Raw genomic sequence first — 11,554 nt, 5'->3', positions numbered from 1 at the left:
ATTGGTGGAGAGCTGCAGAGATGGTTGTCCTTCTGGAAGGTTCTCCCATCTCCACAGAGGAACTCTGGAGCTCTGTCAGGGTGACCATCGGGTTCTTGGTCACCTCCCTGACCAAGGCCCTTCTCCCCCAATTGCTCAGTTTGGCTGGGCAGCCAGCTCTAGGAAGTGTCTTTGTGGTTCCAAACATCTTCCATTTAAGAATGATGGAGGCCACTGTGTTCTTGGGGACCTTCAATGCTGCAGAAATATTTTGGTACCCTTCCCCAGATCTGTGCCTCGACACAATACTGTCTCGGAGCTCTACGGACAATTCCTTCAACCTCACGGTTTGGTTTTTGCTCTGGAGGCGAAAGAAACACACACCTGTTTAGGCGAGGTGCTGGCTAGCGGAGTAGAACACTTGAAAAAGAAAAGGAGAGACACACACTCTAGGAGCTCAGATGCAATAATTTAATAACCTGATAACCAATGCTTCGACAGACAAGCGGTCTTCATCAGGGTATAATGACAAACACTGCCAACTGTGGGACCTTATATAGACAGGTGTGTGCCTTTCCAAATCATGTCCAATCATTTGAATTTACCACAGGTGGACTCCAATCAAGTTGTAGAAACATCTCAAGGATGATCAATGGAAACAGGATGCACCTGAGCTCAATTTCGAGTCTCATAGCAAAGGGTCTGAATACTTATGTAAATAAGGTATTTCTGTTTTATTATTTTTTATAAATGTGCATCATTTCTAAAAACCTGTTTTTGCTTTGTCTTTCTGGGGTATTGTGTGTAGATTGATGATGAAAAATAATAATTTCATCCATTTTAGAATAAGGCTGTAACGTATCAAAATGTGGAAAAAGGGAAGGGGTCTGAATATTTTCCCGAATGCACTGTACATCACCCAAGTTTTTAATCTGTCAGATACTGTAGTTAATTGGCATTTAAACAGGTCTGATTAGAGATATCATAATTCTATTTGACTTAAAATACCTTCTTGGTAAGTGCCTTAATCTTGTCCAATCACACGTCTTACCAGCCAGCCATGGCACATATCAATGCAGCATTTAAAGACTAAGGTGAATTACAGTACAGTCCAGTATCTCTCCTGTTTTATATCCTGTCACTAACACATGCCCCAGTAGCTAATCTAACCTGCTGTACAGTATGGAAGATCCTGATGACCTGGAGGAGATTGGCCTATGGTGCTGGATGTAGTATTTAACCATGGTATTGAATGAAGGCTATACAGTACGTGCCATTTACAGTGTGGTTTGACTGAGTAAACTTATGGCTGCTTCTCAGCATGAAATTATGGTTTTTTTCCACTTGTGTTAACACGACTGGAAGCAGTACAGTCATTTTACCACATTTGTCTCTCCATTTCCCTAAACCTCCAGTAGGTGTCGGCAGTATCTCAAAAATCACCTGCCACTAATTATTTTTCCTGTTTCTAGGTTCTAATGATTATGCTCAGTGGTAGCAGTAATCTTGAGAAGAGACTAGATTCATGTCACAGTAATTTAGTGAATGTTCAATAATCGACACCTTTGAGACTTTCAATTATACTTACATATGCATATCTTCTAATGAAATCCCACGTAATCCTGCTGAGTCTATCTAATCACACCTGCTCTGTGCTGCATACTAAAACAGCACCGGTTCTTCTCATAAGCTCAGTGGTAAACCCATGTCTCTTATCATAGCACCTGTAGATAAACATTTCAGATACAGGCTTTCATGAGTATGTGTGTGTGTGTGTCCATGACAGACACCAGGAAGACCGCTGAAGAGATGCAACAGATGCCCTATGTGAAGTGGTGCATCCTGGAGGCCATCAGGCTTCGGGCCCCTGGAGCCATCACACGCAGGGTGGTCCGAACCCTCAGGATACAGGTGGGCCCCCTGACCCCAGATACACTAGAACAAGCCTCTCCAAGCATCTACATCCCTTCAAAGTCAACTCTTCATTTCCTCTCCATAAAGTGTGTGTATACGTCTCTTCCAGAACTACATAATTCCACCAGGGGACTTGTTAATGGTGTCTCTTTACTGGGCCCATAGGAAACCACAGTACTTCACTGAACCGGAGGAGTTCAAACCTGTAAGTACTGGACCGACCATGTTTACGTTAAATTAAATGTGATATTTACCTAATGATGAAGGGAATACTCTAAAGTCAGTCTTTAAACTTGGTGGGGCACTGTAAAAACATGGAAAGGGAGTGAGTTGGATATTTTAGGGCAAACCCAAACCCTCCTTTCACACACAAGAGTTGTTGCTGTAGTATGTCTCTTGCATTTTTCATGCCTGTGTCTGGCCTCCATTTTATTAGCCTCCCGTGAGAGCCAGGCCGGAGTGCGTCAGCTCAGGCCTCCGACAGAGTTCTAATATAAAATGAATGACACACTGCGCTGGGGGGGGTGACATTCATCACTGCAATTACCCACCTAGTCAGCGCCTACAGTCATTCCATTAGTTTGGTCTGCAAGTGTCACATTTTGCCACAGAGGAGAGCCTGAGCCTAATTAGGAATGGCCTCTTGATTTCCTTAAATTGAAGACTAGAACCTGTGTACTGACTCTCTACTGCCTGTGCCATCTAGTTAGTGATTGAGGGAGTTGATTACTATCGCCGGCCCTCAGTCAGGAGTGCATTCCAGAGTCACATTCTATAGCTAGAAGACTCCTAATATCTCCAGGAGTGATAAGTATAATTTTTGTCTTTATCTGTTGTTGTCTAGTACTGTCTTTTTGCTAGCTAGGGCCAGCTACTTTAAGTGCTGTCTGTCTTCCCAGTAGCCTACTTGGTGTGTGAACTGCTGACTGCTCATAACTTGCAGATGATTGTTGACACATCAACCAGGATTAAGGGGCAGGGCAATTTGTGACTTGTTTTTGTAATCAGCAGATGTATTGGAGGGGGAGTGGTTTCTCCTCTCCTAGGCAATCATCAATTAGTACAGGGAGGTGTGCTCTTCACATCTGCTAAGCAATTAGTGTTAGTACTTCAGCCTCCCCTGGTTTCTCAACCGCAGAATTCCATGCTGTCATTTTTCCACTCACGCTTAACATTGTTGTCATCGATTTCCCACCAGGTGCCCTTGGAGAGGTCCTCAATGAGCTTGAAACCTTGATAACATCTACGGGATCGGTGTCCTTTATACGGGACGGTTGGATATGTGACTAGAATGGTGTTGTAAACAATAGCCAACTTTACGGGACATAGACATGTCTTATATGGGCAAAAAGCTAAAATTAGTGTTAATCTAACTGCAGTGTCCAATTTACAGTAGCTATTACAACAAAAAAATACCATGCTTTTGTTTGAGGATAGTGCACAACAACAAAACACTTATCACGGCAACTGGTTTGGTACATTCACCTCTGAAGGTAAATAATGTACATTTACATTTTAGTCATTTAGCAGACGCTCTTATCCAGAGCGACTTGCAGTTAGTGAATACATATTTTATTTTATTTACATTACTTACATTCAGTAATAATATAATATAAAAAAAAATTGTATGGGCGGTCCCGGGGGATCGAAGCCACTACCCTGGCGTTACAAGTGCCGTGCTCTACCAGTTGAGCTACAGAGAACCACGAATCTTGCTCTGATTTGTCATCCTGAGAGTCCCAGAGATAAAATGTAGTTTTGTTTGAAAAATCTATTTTTATATTCAAAATGTAGGAACTGGGTTCTACAGTTTGACCTCCTGCTCCCCACCCACCCCGCCCGGCCATCTAGATGTATTTTCTGTAGGGAAGCTAATGATCCATCATGTATGACATTCCTGGGAGTGTGCAAACCTAAATTTTGTATTACCGTAGCAGTTTTGTATGTTCTCTATAGTTATGTACTTGAAAACTAATTTGGCACATTTGGGAAAACTCCTGGCAGACTTGATACAAAATATTGTGTAGTGATGTAATTCTTCATTGGATCAGTCTGAAACTTTGCACACACACTGCTGCCATCTGGAGGAAAACATCTAAATTACATCTAGAGTCCTACATCACTGTCTGGCCTTTCTCTTGCATTTCAAGGATGATGCAACAACAAAAGAATAGAAAACGTGTTTTGTTTGTATAATCTTTTACCAGATCTAATGTGTTATTCTCCTACATTAATTTCACATTTCCACAAACTTCAAAGTGTTTCCTTACAAATGATATCAAGAATATGCATATCCTTGCTTCAGGTCCTGAGCTACAGGCAGTTAGATTTGGGTATGTAATTTTTGGCGAAAATTGAAAAAAGGGTCCGATCCTTAAGAGGATAAGCTCATTTCCTGAAAATGTCTCACCGCTCTTCATACTTGGCGACTTCAACCTCCCGAAGTCTGCCTTGGATTCATTTCTTTCCAACTCTCTCTTTCCCCTCCTTGTCTCTTTTGACCTCACCTGTTCCCAATCCCCTCCAACTCACAAGGCAGGCAATACGCTTCACCTCATCTTTACTAGAGGCTGTTCGCCTACTAATCTCTGCAACTCCCTTCCAGGTCTCTGATCACTACTTTGTTTCCTTTTGTCTCCCTTTCCTTCAACCCTAGCCACTCATCCCCTACCCAGATGGTCATGCTCTCACAATCTTCGCTCTCTCTCTCCCACTACTATCCTTTCATCTCACCATTCTGCTAAATCCTTCTCCCTCCTGTCTCTTGATTCTGCCTCTTCGACCCTACTCTCCTCCCTTTCTGCATCCTATGACTCGCACTGTCCCCTTTCCTCCAGGCCGGCTCGGCCCTCCCCTCCTGCTCCGTGGTTGAGTGACTCATTGCGAAGTTACAGAACAAGGATGCGGACAGCTGAGCGAAATTTTTTGGAAAACTAAACTACCGGAGGACCTATCATCCTTTCACTCCCTCATTACCTTCTCTTCCTCTGTATCCGCTGCTAAAGCCACCTTCTATCACTCTAAATTTCAAGATTCTGCCTCTAACCCTAAAACTATTTTCCACCTTCTATCACTCTAAATTTCAAGATTCTGCCTCTAACCCTAAGAAACTATTTTCCACCTTCTCCTCCCTCCTTAATTCTCCACCCCCTCCCCCCTAGCGGACGACTTTGTCAACCACTTTGAAAAGAAGGTTCACGACATCCTCGCCTCATTCACTCAGCCTATTTAGTCCACTGGTCCCACTTGCACAGAACTACCCTACGCCTTGACCTCTTTCTCCTCTCTCTCTCTCCAGATGAAATCCTGTGACTAGTCTGGTCTGGCCGCCCAACAACCTGCCTGTTCGACCCATCCCCTCCTTCCTTCTCCAGACCATCTCTGGAGACCTTCTCACTTCCCTCATCAACTGATCCCTGACCACTGGCTGTGTCCCCTCTGACTTCAAAATGGCCCAATAAACCTGTATCCCTTTCTTTTCTTTTCAAAACACGTGAGCGTTCTGTCTCAGATCATCTTTCTGTCCTGTGCGGTCTCTGTTCTGAGAGAGATAATGGGAAAGTTGGTCAATCTTCTTGAACCTAACCAATCAGGCTTCAAGACAGGTCACTCAACTGAGACTGCTCTTCTCTGTGTCACGGAGGCTCTCCGCACTGCCAAAGCTGACTCCCTCTCCTCTGTTTTCATCCTCCTAGATCTATCCGCTGCCTTCGACATCAGATCCTCCTCTCCACCCTCTCAGGACTGGGTGTCTCAGGCTCTGCACACTCTTGGATTACATCCTACCTGGCAGGCCGCTCCTACCAAGTGACTTGGAAAGGATCTCTGTCTGCACCACGTACTCTCACTACTGGTGTCCCCCAGAGCTCAGTTCTAGGCCCTCTCCTCTTCTCTCTATACACCAAGTCACTCAGCTCCGTCATATCCTTACTCTCCTATCATTGCGATGCGGATGATACTCAACTACTTTTCTCCTTCCCCCCTTCTGACACGCCTCTCCGCCTGCCTGGCAGATATCTCAGCTTGGATGTCGGCCCACCATCTCAAGCTCAACCTTGACAAAACTGAGCTGCTCTTCCTCCCGGGGAAGGTCTGCCCGCTCAATGACCTCTCCATCATGGTTGACAACTCCAGTGTCGGCCACCCAGAGTGCAAATAACCTTGGCGTGACCCTGGACAACACCATGTAGTTCTCTGCAAATATCAAAACAGTGACGCGCTCCTGCAGGTTCATGCTCTACAACATCCGTATATTACGGCCCTACCTCACACAGCTAGTGGCGCAGGTCCTAATCCATGCACTTGTCATCTCCCGTCTGGACTACTGCAACTCGCTGTTTTCTGGGATCCCCGTTTGTGCTATCAAATCCCTGTAAGTTATCCAGAACTCTGCAGCCCTCCTGGTTTTCAACCTTCCCAAGTTCTCCCATATCACCCCGCTCCTCCGCACACTCCACTTGCTTCCAGTTGAAGCTCGCATCCACTACAAGACTCTGGTGCTTGCCTACAGAGCAGCAAGAGGAACTGCCCCTCCCTACCTTCAGGCTATGCTCACACCCTACACCCCAACCCGAGCACTCCTTTATGCCACCTCTGGTTTCTTGGCCCTCCCACCCCCTACGGGAGGGCAGCTCCCGCTCAGCCCAGTCCAAGCTCTTCTCTGTCCTGGCACCCCAATGGTGGAACCAGCTTCCCCTTAAGCTAGGACCGCAGAGTCCCTGCCCATCTTCCAAAAGCACCTGAACCCCCCACCTCCATGACCAAGGCCCTTCTCCTCCTCAATTTTGAGTCTCATAGCGAAGGGTCTGAATACTTATTTACATAAGGTATTGCTGTTTTTTGGGGGGGGGGTTTTGCAAAAAAATATAAAAGCCGTTTCTGCTTTGTCATTATGGGGTATTGTGTGTAGATTAATGAGGAACAAAAAAAATATTTAATCAATTTTAGAATTAGGCTGTAATGTAACAAAATGTGGAAAAGGGGAAGGGGTCTGAATAATTTCCGAATGCACTGTACTTTGTGGAAAAGTGTACTTACTATGTGTTTGTCCCACCTAGCCATCTTAAGATGAATGCACTAACTGTAAGTCACTCTGGATAAAAGCGTCTGCTAAATGACTAAAAAGTCACTGACTGTCACTCCCTCGCTCTTCTCTCTTAAAAACAGACTAAATATTTCACGCACCACATGTGTACGCTGCTGCAGTATACATGGACTTTCTAAGTTTGAGAGCATTGGTAAATTATGCCATTTCTCCTCATGCTGCACCAGTGAGGGAGCTTGAAAACCAGGGCACGTATTTTGCCACTTGACATTTTCCGGAGAGGAGAACTTTATTTCTGTTTCTGTGACATGGCAGAATAGGTCAAGGGGCTGAGTCGTGAGGCACATTCAATATCACAAGAGGTACACTGCAGCAATGGTTAGACTGCAGGCGATCTAGTGAGTCAATGCCTTTCATAGCTTTCAGTGAGGTTGGTATGTTTTGCTATGAAAAGGGTTGAGTGAAAATATATGGCTGTGGACCATAATTTTAGGTAATGACAGCTAACTCCAGGTTAGAAACAGTAGCCTATCTGATGTATTTTCTTATGACGCGCACCATGCTCTTTGAAATTGGTGGTACTTTAGAGCACAACTTTCCATCTTTACGTACGGCATGGTTTGAAATGACAGGTTGAAATCCATTCACTGCTCTCAACGTAAAATGCAACCCAAGCTTCCCTGTTCATGTGATTTTAAAATAGTATCAGCCCTTTGTTACGATATATGTATATAAAGCTGATGTTTTTTCTAAAATAAAATCTCTTCACTCTTCCCACAGGAACAATGGGAGAAAGCGGAATTAGTAAAGGATGTCTTGGAAGTGCTCGTGGCATTTGGAGGAGGCCGAAACCAGTACCCAGGAAGGCTAGAAAAACAGATATTATGTTTTTGTCTTCAGAACACACACTAGAGTAGCTACTACAATACTGTTTGTATCTCTTCTATGAATCACTTGTCTGTTCACATCCAGCTAAGTAGTACTCAATCTAATGAATAAGGCTGGCTTCGCATTAGCATGAAATGGGTATTTAGATTTTTAAGGCATCGGATTGAATATGGCTTCAATGTTTTTGGGGGTTGTTTTATTTTGCACCAGTAAAATAAGAATTTAAAGCTATTTGTGAAGATCAAGTTGTTTACAGTAAATGAGCTGATCGATGAGCATTGCATAGAATAGTCTGGTCTGGTGATGCCTTCCAAAGGGCTTGCTATCCTCTGTCTCCCATCTGTCTCCCCTCTGGCTGTCTGCATTTAAAATGTCATCCCTCCAGGCCATTAGAAGCAATAGTTGGAACAGGAACTGGCTAGACTGAACACAGTGTAATCACACACAACATCATTGTCATGCTGGACCTAGCATCCTGCAATCTCAGTGGTTAATTCACACAGGAGGCTGCTGAAATGTTCACTTAGTCAGGGTACAGCGGCAGGAGGAGAGAGAGGGGAGGGAGAGGCACAGAAATAACTCAGGGGAGCGTGCTGTGCATGACACTCCCATATTTCATTTTCCCCCTCCGCCAGTCTAATTTGATTCTGATGATTTTAGGAGATTGGCCTTGTCTGCGTCACTGACACAATGCCCTGGTATGACTCACAGCAGTCACAGGGTGCTACTGAAGCAGTCTTCAAGGTTATTATCACTGATAAAGACCAACACAGCAGACACCCCACTGCTGCCACTGATGCTTCTGCCCCTTCTTTCTCTCGTTCACATGCTTTCTCTCATTCTTTTTGCATTCCTTCTTTTCCCAACCTTTTTCTTCTGTTCTCTTTATTTCTGTCCCTTTCCCTCATCTTGTTTTTCTCTCTCACAATCGCTCGTTCTCACTCTGTAGTCGGAGTATTGTGCTGTTTTAGCTGTGTATGTAAATGCAAGTGGAGGTAAAATGCCACATTAGAACCAAACAAGAGCACCAGTCCTATACACCTTTCATTTCCTCTCTTCTTGTTGTGACAGCTCTGGAGTAGCAGGGAATGGAACTTCCATTGTGTCTAACCTGCTGAAATGCTAACAAAGATAGTGTCTCATGTTTGTTATGTTAGTTTGACATCACTGTTTGTTGTTTGGAGAAATTAACATGTTTTCTTAATTGTATCAACAGGTGGTATGCCTTAATGAACTCCACATGTTTGTTGACTTGATTTTCTTCAGGTATGATTCCATGTACATGGACCCCGTTGCCTAAACCTGTACGTTTGGAGACCAGTTTCTAGTTTTATGGGACTTTGAAAACATAAATGAGTTTGAATACCAATATTGAAGTCTGAAGTGAAATACTGTAGTGTACCAATCCCTCATACCTATACTTGCTCTCCCCAGAGCAATCTCCATTTGGTAGGGACCCAGCAGCCTGCCACATGAGGGTGCTGTGCTCTACAATCCTGCCCAAACCCCTGACAAAGAAAAAAAGAGAAGGGGATGGTTTTATTAATGGAGCTACTTTCAGGAAGTTATTTATTTAAAAAAAGAGCACAGTAAATTAGTTATGATATTTTAAAGCACTGTTGTAGCACCTATATAATGATACTACTTCTGAAAGGCAGGAGATGGTGGAACAGCCTTCAAATGAATTGGCCTTAAGATGATTTACTAATTTCTCCTCCTTTTATTTATCCATTATTGCCATGTACCCAACTTACCATCATATGGCATCATACCTCACTTCATGAATAAAGTCTGAGGTTACTTTGTTCAATATTGCTTTGCCTATAATATTAAGACAATCCTATAACTGGGTTGTCTTAATAAAGACACTGACCTTTTTTTACACCATTTGATGTAGGCTAAAGTTTGTGTTCTTTCTAGTAGTATAGACCATCTCAGGCCCAGCCTACTCTTAAATGCTGAAACAAACACAAACTATTCTGAAATGTGCGTGTGTATCGATGTAATTATATTAGGCCTACAAAGGGATTTCCATCCATCGGCCCATGAGATCGTCAGTGATGGCCATTAGTGGACAGTGGTCTATCGTAATAGTTATGGATCTGCCAGGTCACAGGTTTAGACTTGTTTACAAGAGGAAAGAGACCTGCCTAATGAAATGGTCCTATTGATGTGGGAAAACAGTGAGTGAAGATAGAGGTTGATTAGATTAGAAAGGTAGGCTCCAGGACACACACTTGAATGTGTGTCCCTCGTAAAAGAGATGTCTAACCTCAAGGGTATTTTCCTGGTTAAATACATTTTTAAAAAATTGACCGACCATGTTTAATAATTAAATTTTTTAAATAAATTGTTGATAGCCTGTCATCAAATGCAGTGACAGTCTGGTTATGCATTTCAAAATGGTGATGAATCATTACCTATAGGCCTGGGATAGCCTACAATAAATGCATGGAAGCTATTAGAAATGTCATCGTTCAATGAACAGACATACAAAGTGCTTAAATATCCCAGACAACTGGCACTTTTGAATGACACCAATCATTAGCTTACCTTTACAAATTAGTTTCGTGCTCTGGCATCTGATTGTCAAATATCCCCTGCATAGAGGCACATGATTTGCGTAGCCTATCATGACTGCAGTAAATGTCATAAGACATGTTTGATTTGATTCTATATGAAGCCAGCAAGTGCGCGCGCTAGAAAGCGCTGACGTTAATTTGTAATAATTTTTTTTTACCCTCTGCTCCGGAGTAGCCTAGCCCTAGACTATTGGTCAAAGAATGCCCCCTGTGGACATAGCTGTATTTCATTACTGGGTTTTACAAATATAATTTGGATGCAGCAGGCCAGTCATTGGTGAGTCAAACTGTCTGCAAAAACGTCAAGCGATAATCGTCTCGCAGCTGGAATGCAAGGTTGATTCACGAAGAACAGTTAGGAGGTAGAGACAACGCTGAAGACACACCAGTCGGACGGATCCACACTGCACATACAGGTAGAGAGAAGCGATGGCGATTCAGTTTTCGCAGATCGCGTTTCTGTGGGAAATTGACAGTGATGCAAACAAGTGTCGCTTGCGTTGCATTGAAGCTGTGGGGTGTGGATAGGGTAAAGTCAGTGGGTGAGAAAGTGCTCAAACTTGCGAGAAAACGACTTTCACCGAGTTTTGAATAGAGGTTAGCCTACATTTGGGATTTTGTTAGCGATGGGACTGTGCTGTCCTCCAAAATTGGCTGTTTTTAGGATAACGTAGGCTATGCTATATCATTTTTCATAAATATACATCTGTTTAGTTTAGCCTTCAATTTATGTTGCTTGGCAATTTAGAGGTGATGTAACTCCTTTCCCCCAATTTAACCCCTAGGATGCTTTAGTGACATTGACCGTTTCTGAGACCGAAATACCAGCTATCAATGCAAATCACCTCTTTAAACATGCTAGACAGCCACTCTTAAGTATTTTGTAACATTGCAGGCAGAATGGGTGCTTTGATTCGTTGGCGAATACTGCTGCAATTGAAAGTAACGTTTAAAAACCTAAAATTAGCCTAATTGTCTATTCATCTTGAATTATTATTATTATTATTATTATTCAATGTTCAACATGACAAGTACATGTAGCCAATAGATGTAGTTTGTATCCGACCTGAGGTAGGCTGTCAGGTGTGAGGTATGATTCGGCAGTGCTTGATTTGGACTGAAATAGGTGCTGGTACTAATTTTGGGT

General features: G+C 43.2%; 1 protein-coding gene across 1 annotated transcript in view; it reads left to right on the top strand.

The window, feature by feature from the left end:
- The first annotated feature begins 10,563 nt into the window (after positions 1–10,563).
- The window catches only part of LOC121552659 (calcipressin-2), a 112,464-nt gene continuing 111,473 nt past the window's right edge, over positions 10,564–11,554 (top strand). Inside the window, exon 1 of the mRNA XM_041865651.2 lies at positions 10,564–10,823. The gene's annotated coding sequence lies outside the window, so the exon portion shown is untranslated. The remainder of the gene's footprint in view (positions 10,824–11,554) is intronic.

The sequence above is a fragment of the Coregonus clupeaformis genome, chromosome 36 (genome assembly GCF_020615455.1).
Source record: "Coregonus clupeaformis isolate EN_2021a chromosome 36, ASM2061545v1, whole genome shotgun sequence".
NCBI lineage: Eukaryota > Metazoa > Chordata > Actinopteri > Salmoniformes > Salmonidae > Coregonus > Coregonus clupeaformis.
This window is presented reverse-complemented; position numbering and strand designations above follow the sequence as displayed.